At 38.3% G+C, this 18,281-nt stretch overlaps 1 protein-coding gene across 5 annotated transcripts in view; it reads right to left on the bottom strand.

Annotated features, from left to right (window-relative positions):
- ENOX1 (ecto-NOX disulfide-thiol exchanger 1) overlaps positions 1 to 18,281 on the bottom strand; it is a 363,120-nt gene that overhangs the window by 326,470 nt on the left and 18,369 nt on the right. The window contains exon 2 of one of the 5 annotated variants that reach the window (XM_082757952.1): positions 5,726 to 5,893. The exons of the other annotated variants lie outside the window; for them this stretch is intronic. The gene's annotated coding sequence lies outside the window, so the exon portion shown is untranslated. The remainder of the gene's footprint in view (positions 1 to 5,725; positions 5,894 to 18,281) is intronic. 5 annotated transcript variants of the gene reach the window in all.

Raw genomic sequence — 18,281 nt, 5'->3', positions numbered from 1 at the left:
CACATGCTACTCCAAATCACTTTTTTTCAGGAACATTGCCCCAGTCCTACATTCCACTCTAGATACATGATAAAATATACACAAAGGTTTAATGTACATTTTTGCTGAAAGTCTCTCTTAATCAAGCAGATGCCAAATTTCAAGTGGCCTCCTCATTCCCCACCAGCTTCTTCTGGGGAACTCAAAGCATCTCTGTCCTTAATCTCCTTCTATTCTCCATTCATGCCTTATCACAGTACAGCATCAGCAAACCAAAATTCCTAGGGGATGACACATAAATCTACTATCTCTGCTCTGGGCCTCCCTTCTACTGTTTCCATTAAACCCTCTTCCTGTAATGCTAACATCCCCCTTCTATTCCTTCTCCCTCCCCTACATAAGATGTCTTGCTCAAGACCAGAATAAATACAGACCAGTAAAATAAAGCAAATAACTTCTCCTATCTCAGTTCTCCATATCCTCCTCTAATCACTCTGGACAATATCACTGCCTTGCCTGTCACGCAAACTACAATAAGGATAACATTTCCAACTCTGACAGTCTCTCAAATCCCAGCTATGTGTCAGTTCTACATAACCTCTCTATGATAGAGCCTTTCCTATCCATTCACACAGCTCATGTTCCTGACCAAAACTCTCATCAGATCCATCAGCACAGGCATCCTCTCTGTACTTGACACGCACAATCTTGCCTATATCATACCGTGTTGCAAAGGTTGTTTTCCTTTATCATTCACTTTAACCATGTATCTCCTCTTTGCATCCCTGCCTTTGGCACATCCAGCATAATTTGTTCTCACTTTTAAGGCTCTTTATGCCCATCACACACCCAATGTATTTTCTCACTCTTTACGGTGATGTCAGCTCTTCCAGTATTGCCAGCTTCCACTGTCTACTAGCTTAACATTTCAAGCAGAATCCATGAAAAATGTTTTGCTGAGATGCCTCCAAAATACGTTTTTTTTTTTTCCCAACATGTTGAAAACTATTGTTTATCATGCTGGTCAATACTGTCTCATCATTCCCTTGTACTCCCCCATCTGTCTATAGCCATCTGTTACCTCTTACCTCATATTCCTTTGGTTGCTTTCCAAACCAGCTTACATACATCTTTGTTTTGTGTCTACATACTGTTACAGAGAGGACCCTCATTCATGATTTGGGTTCCTGGGTACTAAGACCAATAAATACTATCAATAGTCTATGAGATTTCATGCATGTGCATAAATAAATTAGGATTACTATGTCTGAGACACCTAGAAACAACAAGATGATAATGGTGTCAAAAGATGAGGCTGTTTTTGTTGATCCTAATCTCAAAGTCAACTAAACAGCCTTCTTGGTGATGTGAGAAGAAATACATCTGGGAAATTCAGACCAGAGCAAGGAAGATTCATATTAGCTATACTGCTTATAAAATGCATATACTTGTATACACATGTTCACTTATATACATACATTTTTGTGGCTATACACATATATTCAGTCAGAAAAACAAAACCTAATATATTTAAAATATACTCTGGCTTTACATTTCAGCATATATCTTTCAAAGATGGCAACACCTTTTCAAATTTCAGAAAGTGCAAAATCATCTCTACTTTTAGTATCATTTCAGACAAGCTCAGTTCCAGCTAAAGGATAGACTAGCAGTGATTCACCACTTATGAACCAACAGAAATCGTAGGGAGGCAAAAAAAATTTATATCACAATTTCATACACAATTACTTTTAAAGCATTCTTAGCCAGATTATGTTAGCTGCTAGCTTGGCAGGTCTTTTTTAAGGCAAGTAGTTTAATGACTGGTCAAGGACCTTGCAAGAATAACCAGACCTGATTTTTTTACCTGCCTACAAATGATGATCAGACAATATGATCTTTAACTTCACCTTACCATCTCCATTTTAACAATCCTGTCTTACACGCATGTGGATATAGGTGGATGTTCTCTCACTGTCAGGCTGCACTGAACATGTCACAGTTTCAGCCCAGGTCACTAAGCAAGAACTGCATACACTACCAACATAAATTACACTGAACTGCAAGGGCATGCATGCAAAGTAAAAGACAGCATACACTTAATTGGTTGTGTAAGACAGTTTAACTCTCTGCTTCATGAACCAAATTCTCCCTCTACAACATACAAGGAAGGTTTCCCATCTCTCTTTGTTCCTTCTAAGCCCCTATTCTATATGTTCTGAGAAGGGAGAAGAAGGCTGCAAAATGGCAAACATCCAAGGGAAATGCAAATAGTGTGGAACAATAATGGAAGTTAAAAAAAGTGAGAATAGGAACAAAATGCTTGCAGTTTTCTGTTTTCCCTTGAGAAAATCCAGCACAAAACACGAATATTAGAAATGCTAGACTAAATCTTGCACTAAAAGCCTTTAATGTTGTAGAGGTTACAAGCCACATTCTGACATTCTGTCATGGTATGTGCTGCATGCCTACACATAACACGTGCATGCTGAAATGAACTACAATGAAATATTCAAAATACTGCTCCAAAAACACACAACCACCACAAATAAGTGCCACTGGTCAGATAGGTGAATCCTCAGTATTTACAGACCCACAAAAACATGCAGGTAGTTTTTTCACTTGCTTAATCCCAAGAGAATGCCGGAAGGCAAATGGCTTTCAGGCATGAAGTGTTTCTTTTTGTTAAATCGTTGTCATCGTGTTAAGCACAGTTTTGGTATAAAGTACACCAGCCACATTTATAAACAGAAAACAAATAGAGATCAACTATGTGTCTTCTCAAAATTGGCTGATGATATCAAAGTAGCAAGGTGCAGGCACAAGAAGAAGAATATTGAAGTTCAATTTATTTTGAATTAAATTACTTTGCCAATCTCCGAAACTCATTTAGCAAAGTGCTCTGCTCCACCAAGTATATATCAAGATATGAAGTGGTTAAACATATTGGAAAACATGACATTTAAGATTATTGTCTGGTAAAGAGATGACCTTTATGAAACAGCTACACAACAGAAGGTAGAGCTACTGAACAGAAAAAAAATATATATATATTTAACATACAATAGCAATGTAATTAATAACACACATTACCAGCATTTTCAAAAAAGTAGCAAATAGTTGAATTTAGACCATTCATTTCAACATGCTAACTGTTTTCTTTAAAGAAGAATCAAAACCAGAGGAGACAAACTGCATTTAACAGCAGACATTTTAGCTATTGAAAATGACAGGAAAATAAAGCATGCCAAGGTTTCTATTTTTTAAAGAAGTAATTGAGTCAGAGAAAAATCTACATTCAAGTATTAATAGTTCAACACAAATTCACAGCAGCATGCAACTAGGCAAATCAAAGGTACTGACAAATAGTACATCTGACACTGTCCTCAACTAACCTTATTGTGCCTAAGGACTATAGCATGCATAATATATACAATCACATGTATTTTTGGACACTAATGTAATAGACAACAACAAAATGATCTGAATAGCTAATTATAAGACCCAGTTTTCAACTTTAACTCTTTGCTTTCCTTTTCTGAATTTAGTCAAAGCTACAATGTTACTTTTTTCTGGGACCCAACAATTCAGTTTTGGTACTCTCAAGACTCCTTATTCTCCATTTTAAGGACAGGACTGTTCCTGTACAGAATAACCATTATCTAAAAAAGGGACAGAAAGCCTACCAATGAGGACTGAAGATATCATCATTATAAGAAGGAAGAAATGTTTGTGGAAGCAACACTGTCTGTGCCTCCTGCCAGCCAAACTACGCAAGCATCAGGTTGTTCTACTCAAGGCCTTTAGTAAACCCACGCTTCTGAGACATCATGAAAATAGTCAGCCCTTGGCTGAGAAATTTGCTAACGTGCAGTTGCATGTGAAATTCATTCACACCAAAAGGTTATGTGTTTAAAAATGGGCTAAAATCTCTAATAGGATCTTGGCAAATACACTTGAGGTACTTCGAAGTCTGATGTATCTCAGTGAGAGTGTCTAGATCCAGCAATATGCCTACGTGTTTGCTGAAATGAGCTCCAAGTCATACCAAGCCCATAAATAAAAAAGAAACGTGATCTTATTAATTCCTTTAGCTTCCCACAAAAGCAGATCTTCCCAGAAAATAGCAGCAAAAAAAATAAAAAAATAAAAATCCTTACCTACATTACAAGGACATGCAAGAGCATGAGCTATCTTTAGTAAGGCAACATGCAGGTAAGCCTCAGGAATCTCAGATTCAGAAGGCAAGGTCCTGACCTAGCAAGGTCAGCTAGGCTTGCTCTCCCCTTATCCTTCCTTCTCATGCTCTAGCTGGGGTAGAAGAAACATTTCTAAGTAGCTGGATTCACACATCACACTGAACCCATAGTGGCCAAACTAGATAATTCCCCAGATTCTTTCCTAACTGTTCATGGAAAGCTTTTCTTTCTCTTTGTGGATCACAGTGGCATTTCCCAACCTAACCCAACTGGCTTATGGGAAATACTATGTTCATCTCCTCCAGAATTCACTAACCTATTCCATTTGTAACCAGTGTGGCAAAAGCCACAAGGTTTCTTAGCTCCTCCAGGCAAAAGAGCACAAGAAGAGGACTAGATGAACTTTCCTTGGCACAGCCTCTTTCAGGAAGCTGTTGTTTGCAGGTTGAGGAAACCAAAGCTGACGGTTGAAAAACAATAAAGTTTGCATTTCATTTCCCCCTCAGCATCTGTACATGGAGAAGGTATGCAGAAGGCTGAGAGGTAAACAATGGAGATGAGTAATACATGCAATGCACACACTACATACATACAACCCCTCAATTTTAGAATACTTAAATTATCCTCCCAATTTTTAGTGGAACCATTGACTAGGCTTCTGGATACAAGAAAATAAATGGTCAGGATTCTAGCTGATATTTACATCTATCCTGGGCAGCTACAGAATGATGTATGAGCATGTCTGCAAAGCTGAGAAGGAAATGGTTCAGCTTTGTAAAATTAGCAGCTGCTGACCCATAACTAATTTACAATAGCGGTATTTTTCAAGCTTATTAATGAAGTAGGATACAGAAATCCAAGATACTGCATTAAAATGTTAAGTACAGCAAAGGCACCTTCCTAAGCAAATCATCAGGGCCACAGCATTATGGATGCTGTCTATAAACTTTGCAACAGACTGAAAGAATGGAAATGAAAACTTTTAATATGAAGCCTGTTGGGTTTTCATTACTTTCTCTCCGTATGCTTTCAGCAGTAACTTACTAAAAGGGCATTTTATTATAAGTTGATGGGTCATTTTGTGAAACTGTGACACTTTAGTCAAAAATAACTCACTGAAGAAACACTCACTGAAGAAACAGCATGAGTAATAGAGCCACTTACCACACAAGTAAATAAGTGCAGATTTTTCCTGCAGTAACTAACCACATCACAGAATAGTTCAAACTTTATTCCACATATATACAGTACCACATTTTAAAATGTTGCTCATGTTTGTGCTGTTTGATCACAAGTATCTGTGAGTGTGAGATTTTTGATTGCTGTCTTTTCCTTCGGGTGATGAACTGTACTGTCAGGAGCCATCATTATTAATTGCAGAAGTTTAAGTCTTTGAATTTACGATCATTACCAGCTCAGGGCATCAAATGTTGAAAGTGGCGCACATCTGCTGAAAACCTTAGCAGTGATTGACTTGTTATAAAAATTGCTTTGTGAAGACTACAGGACTTGATTATCCTGGTGCTGCATTGCACTCATGTACTCACCACTAGTACTTCTCTGCACAACTCCAAAATCTGATTCTGTACGCTGCTGTCTTTTAGTTACTGTTCCTTGTTGACTCTGTTATTTGCTGTCTCTGCAAGGACACCTTCTCTGTCCTTCTGCCTCTTCGTGGAAGGATTTCTTTCCTTTCCTCTGTCTTCATCGTCCCCCTGTAATGCCACCAAGAGGCCACTAAACATTTAATCTTTGGAGCTTCTCTGCTTGTCCCAGAGATATGTCACACATTTTAGAGTTGATAATGTTCTTTCCCCTGTGTACACAGGATGTTTAGTGTAAAGGCTGAGGAAAAGGGCAAATAGCTGCTGTACTGATTCCAGGCTTTGTGGCAACACTGATAAAGCACTGCTTTTCTAAACAGCGCTGGAAGACTTTTCAGTGTTCTACATGTTAGGATACACATGGAGATCCTAACACATGGCCCACCCTACATTTCTGCTGCATACAGTCCACTTTAATACTAGGTTGTTAGTGACAGGTAGGTAATATCTTGCATACTTTTAAGACAGTCCTCAGGCAGTACATACTATGAGGAAACAACAAACTGATTCAAGGAACTTACCAAACAGACCAGGTTATGTACCTATCAATTTACTTCCTCAGAGATTATGAAAGCATTATGGCTGAATGCAGGTTTCTTAGAGAAAGTTCCTGTACCTTGCTACATTCATGCTGGATTTATGCCAGAAGTATAATTACTGCTAGTTAGCAATATGCCTTATTATCTCAAGGCAATTTTTTTAAACATCTAATTCTGGAAAATGTCCCCCACAAAATATTAAGTCTGATGATCAAATTTGCTCTGCTTTTTCCCCTTACATGATGATTCAAAATTATGTTTTTATCACGCTCCCTTTAATTTGAAGGGAAATTATGCAACTGTGTTACCACTAGCCTGACCTTGTAAAATAGGAGGGACAGGTGTCTCAGCAGGTAGAGGATGGGATGCAAAATGAGATTAAAAGATGAAGCCACCATGGTTCTTTCATGGAGAGGATCTGAAACTGGCAAGTCAACAAATGCCACTATGCTGAAATTACCTTGCATGGATGTGTCACTTTGAGGACCTAGAGGGTGGAAAGAGCAGATAGGCCCCAGAAACAAAGCCAACTGAAACAACAATTAGAAGTGTTGTAGTTTCTATCCATGCAAAAAGACCACTATCACTGCGTATATGAAACTAGATGTTGTTAGTCTTCTCCATACAGTCATAATGCATTATCATGCATGAAGCTTACTTCAGAAGTGTCTCTTTTTATTGTGTTCCTGCTGGCTATCAGGATCACTCTGTTCCTCGAAGCAAAACCAGAGGAACTCTGCCTTACCAAGACATGAAGATCTTCTCATCTGGTTGATGTTGCTTGGAGGCTATAACATCTTTAGCACTTTTATAGCGCTAAAAACATACTGATTTTTACTAGTGCCTCCTTAATTAAAACGCTTGTCATCTCCCCTAAACAAGTGGTGCATCATTTTCACTTTTCCAGCAAGAGATACTTGTATTTCAAGAAACAGATCTTCCCCTGAATGAACATGCAGTTCAGGAGTGGAAATACTGTAGAAGAAAAAAAAATCCTTGATAAACTGTTGTTGTTGTTTTGTTTGTTTGTCTGTTTTTTAATTGGGAGAAAAATCAGACTTAAAAACAAAAGTGCCCCAAATTCCAGCAAGTGCGAAACGTTTTTTCAGACATTACTTAGGACTCTTGGGATAAATACAAGGACAAAACAAAGTGGCTTGGTTTATTTTATTTTATTTCTCTTCCCTCTTCATCATGGTGTTCCCGCCTTCCCCTCCCTTACCCCAACTCACATATAGACATTTTAATTCCCTGACCTCTATCATCTTCACTTTGATTTTCAGCATTACTATTTTGTTTCTTCTACTCCTTCCATGAACAACCCAACTATTCTTTAATGCCATTGCTTCCAGAAATAAAAAGAACCCCTACTAAAAAGATCTCCAACCCATTTGTAAAATGGAAGCAACTTCACTTAACAATTCTCTATTGAAATTAATAAAGCTTCTCTAGGGACAAAGGTGGTGAATCACCTTTTCAAAAAAAAAAAAAAAAATTGCAGCAATTAGTAAGTAAGTTTAATGAGCGATATTATAATTTAATAGTTATACCAGAGAGCTATTAAAATATAGTATCATATATTAAAACTTCTTATTAGCTACTGTGATTTACTAACCAAAAGAGTTGATTGCTAAAGATGAGCAATCAAATTTTAAGCAGCAAGATTTTGTTGCTGTCCTGCTGCTCCATCAGCTAAAATGCATGGATAGAAGGGGCATCTGCTGTAAAATGGACAACGCAGCAAGCTGTCAATTTCATGCCACAAGAAAACCTTGCTTTCTTCTGACTTTTTTCCTCACAGATTGATTAAAAGAAAATATGCATACACTCCTACCTTAGTAAGCCATGCTCTAGACGGAATCATTCCCCTAACTTTGAAAACAGACTCATCAAGTTCAGCTGAACTGCTTCTGTGCTTAAAATATCCATGCATGTGTTTATAGACTTAAACTGTGTAGTATTCTCAGGATAATCAAAATTGATGTACAGCAAATCTCTTCTATATTTATTTAATGTTTTGACATCTCAGGAAAAAGTGTTAAGTGAAATGACAAAGCCCAAACAGCAACAAGAACAAATGCACCACTAAAAAGGCACACAAACTATTACAATGAAACGGTTTAGTTAAGGGCATATGAAATAGTAAATGCATAAAAATAAATGAGGAAAGAATCCCTCTGGAAACAAAATTATTTCAGTTACAGTTTATTTTGATCCCTTTATGATGAATATACATTGTAAATGAAAAAACTTGCAAATTGCCAGCTAAAAGATGTATCAAAGGACTTTACCATCCCTACTAAGTGACCAAACCCACATGATGCTTATAAGACAGCACTTTGTTAATTCAAAAGAAAACGTTCATTAAAATAATGATCATCATCATCATCTAATTGCATATCACTAGAGAATCTTTTGAAATATCAAGTACAACGAGTATCATATAATCTTCTCCTAAATCTAATTAAATACCATGTAAGTATATTCCGTACACAAACATGAAAGACCTCCTCAAGGTCCATTTCCTATATATTTTCTAGCAGTCAGAAGTGTTCATTCCAGGCTGAATCCAAGACAGCAAGAGCTGTCAATGGGCACACTTTACCTAAGTTTGCAGCACTTTAAATGAGTTCCTGTGCCTCTCAGTGCATGTTCAAATTCATATTTCTACTCTTTGACACTTCACTTGTGAATGGTGGCCAAAAATATCTTTTCGTCATTACTACCTGGCAGAATTTCACCTACTTCACTCAGACGCAGGTGTGATCACAGAGATCCATTCCACTGTCACTTCTCCACTGAACTGCTGTAATGTTTCCTACTTGCCTCTGACAATGGAAGGTACAGCTCATAAAACATGCAGCCATATGTCTCCAAATGGGAACTAGTGGATATAGAGTGGGTAATATATATATAATATTAAAAAGTCACATTTGTGTTGCATGCTTTAAAATTCTTCCATAACTATAGAGAGTTCAGGTCTGACTGTCCTCTAAGAAATTGTCTTCACACAGCACTAAAAGCAATGTCGATTAAAACCGATAAAAAGTGACTAATAAAACAGCCTACAATACCTAACCTCAAGCTGTTGGACTGTGGCACTTCTACTGAAGACAGCCAGAAACTCTGAGTGTAACATTCCCTTCTGTAAGAGGAAATGCAGGATTTTGCAGAGGCCTTGCCATACCCGAAGCCACAATCCCTTAATTAGAAAGTTCACTTCCTTGCCCAGCTGACCTCTGAGCAAGGAAACAATGGATGAGTGGACAATGGTTTCTGCACAGGGAGTGCAGAGAGAAGGGCTCTAAAGCAGAGACTGGTGTGCATGCTGTCTAGACTAACATGCTAAAGATAAACATATAGACAGACCTCAAGTGTTGCAAATGCACATAAAGAAGCAGTAGTCTGAGTTCTGGCCATAAACTACGTGCAAAGCTACGCTAGTCTATGTAAAGTCCCTTGAATCTAGGCCAGCAGAGAAGAGAAATCTAGAGTTCGCCTTTAATCGCAGACATGCCAGCCAGTCCAAATCAGGAACTGGCAGTCAGCAGCCTACAACAGCTGACATTTATTTCTCTCCCTTTTCTTAAGTGGTTTGCAAAGATATACTTGTGGGCAAGCCGCTACAACAAGCCAGGCTGTAACAAATAGAAATGTGTACAACTATAGTAAGATCCTTGTCCACAATAAACAGTTGTAGTCATGCAAAACACTGACAGAAACAGGCATTCACAAGTGGTGTCCTTGAGGACTCCACAGAGTAAGCACCCCTAAACTGGTCGCCCTCTTGCTGATCAGTGCCAAAGTTGGGAACTAGAGGGGGGTGAGATGAGATAGAAAGAAACTCCCTCTCTCTCTGCCAAGCCCTCTACTTGTTTTAACAAACGAGCCATTAGCATCTCCAAATTATCTGGCCAGAGCTACAGCCAGCTCCCTTTCATCCAAGACCAGGCCGCAGCCAAACATTAGGAAATTACCAGCTGGGTCCAACACTAAGGCAGCAGGCCTGCATATCATCAGCACCACAGCATCAATGAATCCCAAGCTGTGCTCTCCTTCACCACCTTTGTCTACACACAAAATGCACGTGGGCAACTGCTCACTACAAAGCCTGAAGGTATTATTACTGGCCTCACTCACCAGAATTTCCTCTGAAGGAACCCAGGAGCAGAGAGAAATAGGGCTACTTAAATATAGTTCCAGGTACCCATGCAGGAATTTTTCAAACACATTCAATGCCAGATCTGTATCGTGCCTTGAATTAGTGTGAACATCTTTTCTAAGTCCACAAATAGGCTGGAACAGTATCTACTCTTGCACTGCACACAGACGTGAACTCAACTAACACAGAACAAAGAAATGAAACTTCCCCAATACTGACAATATCTCACTGCCACTTCTTAATCAATTTGTCCCAGAAAGAGAAAGCAGAGATGGGACAATTAATTCTAATGGTACATAGCTAATTGGTAGTAACCAACATAAGAAATTTTGGATATGCAAATAGATTTTGTGGTGCTTCTTGAGCTTCCGCTTGTTTAAACACCCTCTTAGTTAGACATCTTGGTAGGAGCTCCTACACATCAAATACGGTGACTTTTTACATTTCAAGAAAGAGAAAAAATGTTTATATGAATATGCAGTACAGTACTCCAACTGAGAACCTCAGATTTTCTAAGTTACAAGGCAGTCTACATTACTTAACTGTAAAGTGCTATACCTTTTATGACACTGCAGATTACATAGGACCCAGGGCAAAAGAAGCCCTCACATTAAAAACAATCAGATTAGCATAATATGAGCAGGAAAGAAAAATGCAGAAATGTTTGGGGAGCTTTTAATTTTTTTTTCTTTAAAGCATTTCAACTCCTTTAGCCAAAGTAAATGCATCACAGATTAGTTCTCAGAAGTGCCCTCAGCCAAAAAAGTAAGTTATTATAACATGGTGAATGATATTGGGAACTAAGTAAAGCTTTAACAGCCTCCACGGAACATGACAGATGTAGGGGGCTCAGAACGCAGACTGAAACAAGCACACATTAAAGTTTTCAGACCTAATAAAGACATTGAAAATAAGGTGAGCTAGCAAGAACACTACTAATGCATATACCTCTTAGTGCCATTATGGAATTAAGAAGGTATTATACTAGTTTTGACTCATACCGTTCCTGTTAAATTTCCTATAGAAATGGCTTAATGATATAAATAGCTCCCCTTGAACCCACCTAAAGGCAGCAACTACTCTTGCTGGGGCTGAACCAGCAAGGAAATACGATGTGTCAGCATCTTGGGACTCTCATCCCTGCCAGACATCATCCTGCTATCTACAGTGGATCAAACAAAATTATAAGCCCCGACCATTAAAAAATAGTGACTTCTTTACAGTGAGATTTATGGGAGGGGAAAACAGAAAAAGCTTTCTAACAATCATTTTACTTTGGAATAGAGCTTAACATTTCATTTCTTAATACTGATTCTTAAAGAGATTTTCCAATTCATGAGAATTGCTGCCTGGGACTAAACCAATATCCTACTGACAGAAACAAACAAACAAAACAAAAAATTACACAGATTAAGCAATTAAGGAATAATCTGCCTTCTTGGAATTAAGAGGAAGCTCCTTTAGTGCCCACTTTCAGGAACAATCCAAGCCTGATCCTGGTTACTCTCTGATCCCAGAGCAAACTGGTGTCCCAGTCCATCCTCCCTGGGGCCTGGACCTCACCTGAGTGTGCTGAGTCCAGGACAGGTTGCCAGAACCAGCTCTGCAATGTCCCTTTCAGATTTCTACACTCTTCCCAGATCAATGGAAGAGATGAGTCCCATTTCCAGAAACGTTCTCCTCTAATTGCAAGTAGGACAGCAGAAACTGCTATCAAAGTACATGGTAGAAAGAGCGCTCACTCACTTCTGACTCTGTGAAAATTGCCTTCAAATTCAATCCTAAACATCCACATAAGATGTATCCCAGAGGCAATGTTCTGCACTTTAAGTTAAGATAACTGAACCTCCTAGATGCTGATCATTTGCTACCTCATTTGTCCAAGTATGCCACCTATTTTCAAATTATTCCACAACGGCATACAGTTGGTGATGAAAGGCTGAAAAGAAGGTGCTGTTCGCCATTCTCACAGTATCAAAAAGATATTCCACTTAAATTGTTGATCTCAGCTAAAGGACACGAACTGAGTACATAACTATCCTAGACTGTTTGTGTAGTCAAGATGTCACCCACGCTAAGATTGAAATCTATGCCTATAGATATAGACCTAGAAAGGTATCTGTCTCTCTCCATACAAAGGAAACTAGGGTGACTTCTAAAAAAACTCATCTTTCTTAAACACTTCACGTGTTAGCTGGGATGAATTCAGGTTATGCTTCCAGAAGATCCAAACTACCTCCTTATTTTCTCAGCAACATCAAAGAGATGAACATTATCTAGGACGCATAACTGTTTTGGTCATGTAGTTTACTAGACATCTTAGAAACTGGCACACAAGACAGCTTTAAAAAAATAAAAAGAAGAAAGGATGACATCCTCACACACATACAGAGGCTCAGTAAATACACTGTCTCTTTTGCTATCTCCACTAGTTCCAAGAAATGGCAGTCTAGTTTTCATGCCCTGTTGGCTCTGCTGAACACTACAGATAGACAAGTGGATGACTGATGGATTCTACAGTACAGGAAGCCTTACTTGTTGACAAATGCACACTTGAAAAAGGATTACAGCTCTCGAAGCCACAGCAGACACTAACAGGGTCTGTAGACCACTTGTTTGAGATTTACATTTAGTATATGACAAACACAAATATTTTTGGAGGTTCAAATATCCTCAGGTTAGCCATAAAGTGCTTATTCTCATTCTTGATGAAGCAGGTATTCAGAACTAGGTAATACGAGCATTGATTCTCAATCTTTGTCATTAAAGACAAAATTTACGGTAAAATTCCCTACCTTTGCTTATTGGAATTGATCTGAATTGGACAACACATTTTTTTTTCATACATTTTCAATAAGCTCATGCAGTTTCGCAGCTAGACAGTCAGGAACTGAGTGCACTCAGGTCTCAACACATTCAGTGAGGATGTCCCTAAGCACACTTTGGTAGGCAGTGTTAGCTCTTCACCTGGTTTGTGTGGCACATGGTTTTGGGACAGTCCTCCTCTCCTTTACCTCTTCAAAGAAATATGAATCACAGATGCAAGCGGATACCAAAGACCCCATGACAGTTAAATCAGTCTTTCCCAGGGTCACACTTCTGCAGGCACTCAGGATTGATAGCCCAGAGCCAACTCAATCACTTTTACCTTACCTAGACTTTATACTTCTATGCTTCCCTTTCCTACAGTATGTTTCAACTAAAGCCAGAACACTAACAGGAATACGGGTTCCTTTTCTCCCAACAGGACTCCTCTACTGAATCACGTGCTGTTGCCTTATCACCCACTTAGAGTACTTCCTTCCTCCTAGGCCAGACAGTCAAGCAAAGCATTATTCCCTACAAAAGTCAGCCAAGCTTCTGAAGCTCAGCAAGCTCCCCAGGGTCTCATTTATAAACTTCCTTTGTTCTGCTTCTGGAAAAATAGTGAATGTTTCCACTGCTCTCCCTGCAGAGTAACTTCGCTGAAGCCTCTTTTCCTAAGACTTCAGTGCCAGTTATTCCCACTTCAGCGGGTGCCATCGAGGCTAATGGTCATCTATCACTCTTGCTCTGAGCCCCAACAGTGTTATCGCCTGAGGCATCCTGTGAGAAAGCAACTGAGCCAGAATTCATAAACTGCACACTGAGATTCCATAAATACAACAATTTCCAAACCAACTCTGACTCCTTGCTCAAGGAGCTTTTGAAAATCAAATGAGTCCATCAGTGAATCCAGACATCAGCAACTCTGAAATAAAAAGGCTTGTGTTCTTGGCATGTGATTATACCAACAGGAAAGTGATCTACCAGCAAAACCACTTCATTTCTTGTAACATAAAATTCATTCTTGGATATTTCTATCAAAGATGATGCACTGAACAGTTAATGGCCAAATAAATACAGAAACTTGGTGAAACATCAGAAGTGAACTAGTAATTTCATCAACAGATCTCCAGCTTCTCTACACAGAAAAAGATTTTGCCTAACTCATCATTCAGTAGTTCTAATCCAACCTGGAAATCGAATACAACCAGGGCATGTCTTCCCTTCAGTTCTTACTTAACCTCCCCAGATAAGGAAACCCAGTGCCAATTTCAATTTTCCATACAATTCTCATGTCATTACACTGAAGTATTGTGACATAAAATTAAGCCAAGTATGTTGTTCTTTATGAGGGAATTTCTTACCCCTTACTTTAAATTGGCCTAATATTCCTATCAGATGCCACAGCAAGAGCCACCCTTCTTTCTGAAATGAAATTTCCCTGCACTGAGGCACAATAATCTTCTGTGATATGTATATGACATACCACTTCGTACAGGAAACCAAATGAGATTGGAAATCAAAACCTAGTCAGAACGATACTCTTATGACAACATCACAGCAGCGTTAAAATACCATCAACGTTTTTTTTTAGTCCCCTCCAATGTTTTTTCTAAGAGCTTGCAGAAAGGAACACCATCATTTTTGATGTAAAGAACATTGAAGATTCAGTTAAAACACCCAAACAAACTGACAACATACATTTTAAACAGAACAAAAGAACAGAGGGAAGCATTTGGACTGCAAAGTTCTTATGGATCATATCAAGATTTCCTCAGCTTTCACTAAGTGGAAGTTCCTCTTGTCCATAACCTCCACAGGGCAAATAGAAGGGAGGAAATAGAGATTTTGAAGCATGAATTAAAGAGCTGAAGTTGGGAATAAGAATATGAAAAAGAATATGAAAATTGACTTCTTTCCCTCCTTTGCTTGAAATACTGAAAATTGTCATGGTGCAAACAGTTCTTTTCTACTGTGCACTCTTTTTGTTGTTACTTTTAAGCCCAAGCCCCCTAGACACGAGGCTGAGGAAAATGAATACTCATGATATATTTGAACAAATCCTCACCAAAACGATAAACAGCAATTAAGAACAACCTTTCCAGAGAAAAGGATCATAACAGATATCCACCGGGATAATTCCCCAATTCATATCATTTAAGGGAATGATACTACATACGGCGTGTTGAAGTGAAGTTTCACTATACATCTCCTTCCTGTCACTGTAACAACAACCCAAGGGAGTGTGGTGATACTGCAAATGTTCTTGTCCTGATCATGTTCTTCCTGAAATGGAAGCTCAAATGTAGAAAAATAAAGAATATTTTCCAACAGTAACTCCCATGCTACCATACCTTTCAAAGATGAAAAAAATAAGAGTTCTGTGGCATATCCTGTTGCAGAAAAACAAAGCTAAACAAAGACAGCTTCGCTATTCCCAAACAAGCTTCTTTTCAGGGAAAATCCTATTTATTCTAGATTCTGAGACAGCAGCCAAACTTACACAAAACAAAAACAAAAACAAACAAACAAAAAAATGACATCATGTGAAATTAAGTACTACCTACAAACTACAAATCTGTTCCAGTTAGACACATAGAGCAAATGTCTTAAGACCTTTTATTCAGAAATATTTGGTGCAACTCTCAGAGCAGCTGGGAGTTCCTTTGAGCTCTTCAAAGATCAATCTGTTTTGCAATCACACCGGACTGTCCCCTGTTATTCTGAATTTGATCACTCTTTGCAAAGAATGGCATGATGGTTCACTTAATACAGAGAAGATCCTGATACTTTTTTTCTCTTGGGCCCAGGTCCTGACATATTTTTCTTCTTCCAGAAGGTAATCAAAGCACATATACAGCTCCCTAGAGCATAAATTCACAACTGGTCAGTTAACCTACTTCAGATCCCTTTATACCACCCTTGGGCCATGCTGTAACCTATGCAATTTGTGTAAATCACTTATTATTTTGTTCATTAACACTAATGTTTGTTATAGACCCCAATACAAGATTACACTTAGATTAGAAAAAGTAAAAAACACAACTATTTCACATATAGTAGAAGGCTGATGGCATCCACTGGTCAAAATAAATAAATAAATAAATAAATAAACAAACAAACAAACCTCAGATACTGTTGCAGTCAAAGTCATTGCTTTGTTGGAGAATTACAGATTACACTGAAATTGAATTCTTTGCCTAAGGAATGGAGGAAAACACACACACAAAATCTGCCTTTTCTCTTCCTTCCACCTGAGCCCCCGTTGCTGCTAGGTGCCCAACAAACTTTCACTGGGATAGTCCCTAACAATTCTCTCGGAATTAGGCGGTATGCACCTTTGCAAAGAAAGGGCAGAGACCAAGCAATAAGCTTTTATAATCTACCTTTTCAGTTACAAGTGGAGGCAGATATGATGCCAAATACATGTTTCAGAAAGCTGAATGTGTTGTTACAGCACAATACTATGGGATACCAAACATTTCCCTTTATACTTCAGATTACATGAGAATACCAATACTCAAGATTTCCCACATAAATGGCCTGTTTCATTTTTAAGTCTGATTTTGTGTGGTTTTGTGTTTCTTCCCCTCTTGAGATCTTAACTATTTCCTCCCAGTGTTCTGTCTATGGTGCAATACATTCATAGTTTTGGCCTTGGGGTTACAGTGCAAAGATCATTTGTCTGAACAATCCCTAGCAGGGGACTGAAGCAAAGATGGGTAAAATTCATACCATGAGAAAGTGCAAAAGCATAGACCAGACATACAACAGGCAACCAAATAACATACGGTAAAAGCTATGCAATTCCATGGGGTAATTTTTGACTTCTTGCTTATGCACATAGATAGCGACAACCACTTCCACCTCAAACCATGAAATAAAATAAATATATATATACAATAATTTCTGACTGAGGAAAACAAGACTCAAGTTCACACTAAGCCAAAGTCAAGTAATATTTTTATTTCTCCTCTCAAGAGAATGCACTGAAAAGCCTTTCTATTCACAGCAAGTAATGGCAAGGCTTACACTAGACAGCAATCCTCACCGAGTACATGTAGAGATGGTGGTTTCATAGCATTCCCCAAAGCACGCATCCCCATTTGGGGTGTACCTGTGTGAGAGCTACAAACCCAGCACACTTCAGGATCCAGTCTGCCCAGACCAAACAAAAATTTACATGTTTGCCGTCTTTATTAAGTGCAACAGTGTTGGGTACAATGATGTTCTGAAATATGTTTTAATACAGATAACTGATGGAAGGTGAAGCTTTTATATTTGTATTAGAGAGATTTTCCAAGTCATGTTACATTACCTCCTGATTAAAAAATAATAATAATAAAATAAAAATAAAATAAAATAAAAACACAGCCACCTCAAAAAAAAATGTATGTATAACCTTCTAGAAACACACCATTGATGCATGTGAATTGATGTTAAGGTAGAAAGCAAGTTTCCAAGCCAAAACTACAAATAATTTCTACAACCACGCAAACCAAAACAAGACAATGCTTGCATAAATATTCCTACTATGCTTGTCACTCTGTTTCAGTTACATGCATCTTGGTCTTTCCATTATTGGAATTTAGAATTAATGACCCACTGAGATTTATAGGGCTAATTACATCTCTCAACATTACCACTTCGTAGGCCTCTGCAGCCTTAAAACAGACATTGGAAGGTCACTTGGAAAACTCTCATTATGTTCAAAAGACATCAAATGAGGCCTTTTGCCAATAAATAAATAAATAAAAATAAAAGAGAGAGAGAGAGAGAGAAAGAGAATTCTTCATAGGAGACGCTTAAAAAAAATCCATTTCTATCAGTATTTCCATAAAAATATTCACTGTACATTTTTTGAGAGAACTGATTAGTAGCATTTTCAACAGCACAGTCCAGTTTGTATCCATTTGTTTTTCTTCATCTCTTCTAAAAATTTGGAATAAGTACACCTGGACTTAGCTCTCGTCATTATGCAGTGGGAAATGAA

Source organism: Aythya marila (assembly GCF_965140915.1).
Source record: "Aythya marila genome assembly, chromosome: 1".
Taxonomy (NCBI): Eukaryota; Metazoa; Chordata; class Aves; order Anseriformes; family Anatidae; genus Aythya; species Aythya marila.
Note: the sequence above shows the minus strand (reverse complement) of the source record. Positions and strands in the feature narration are given on the sequence as shown.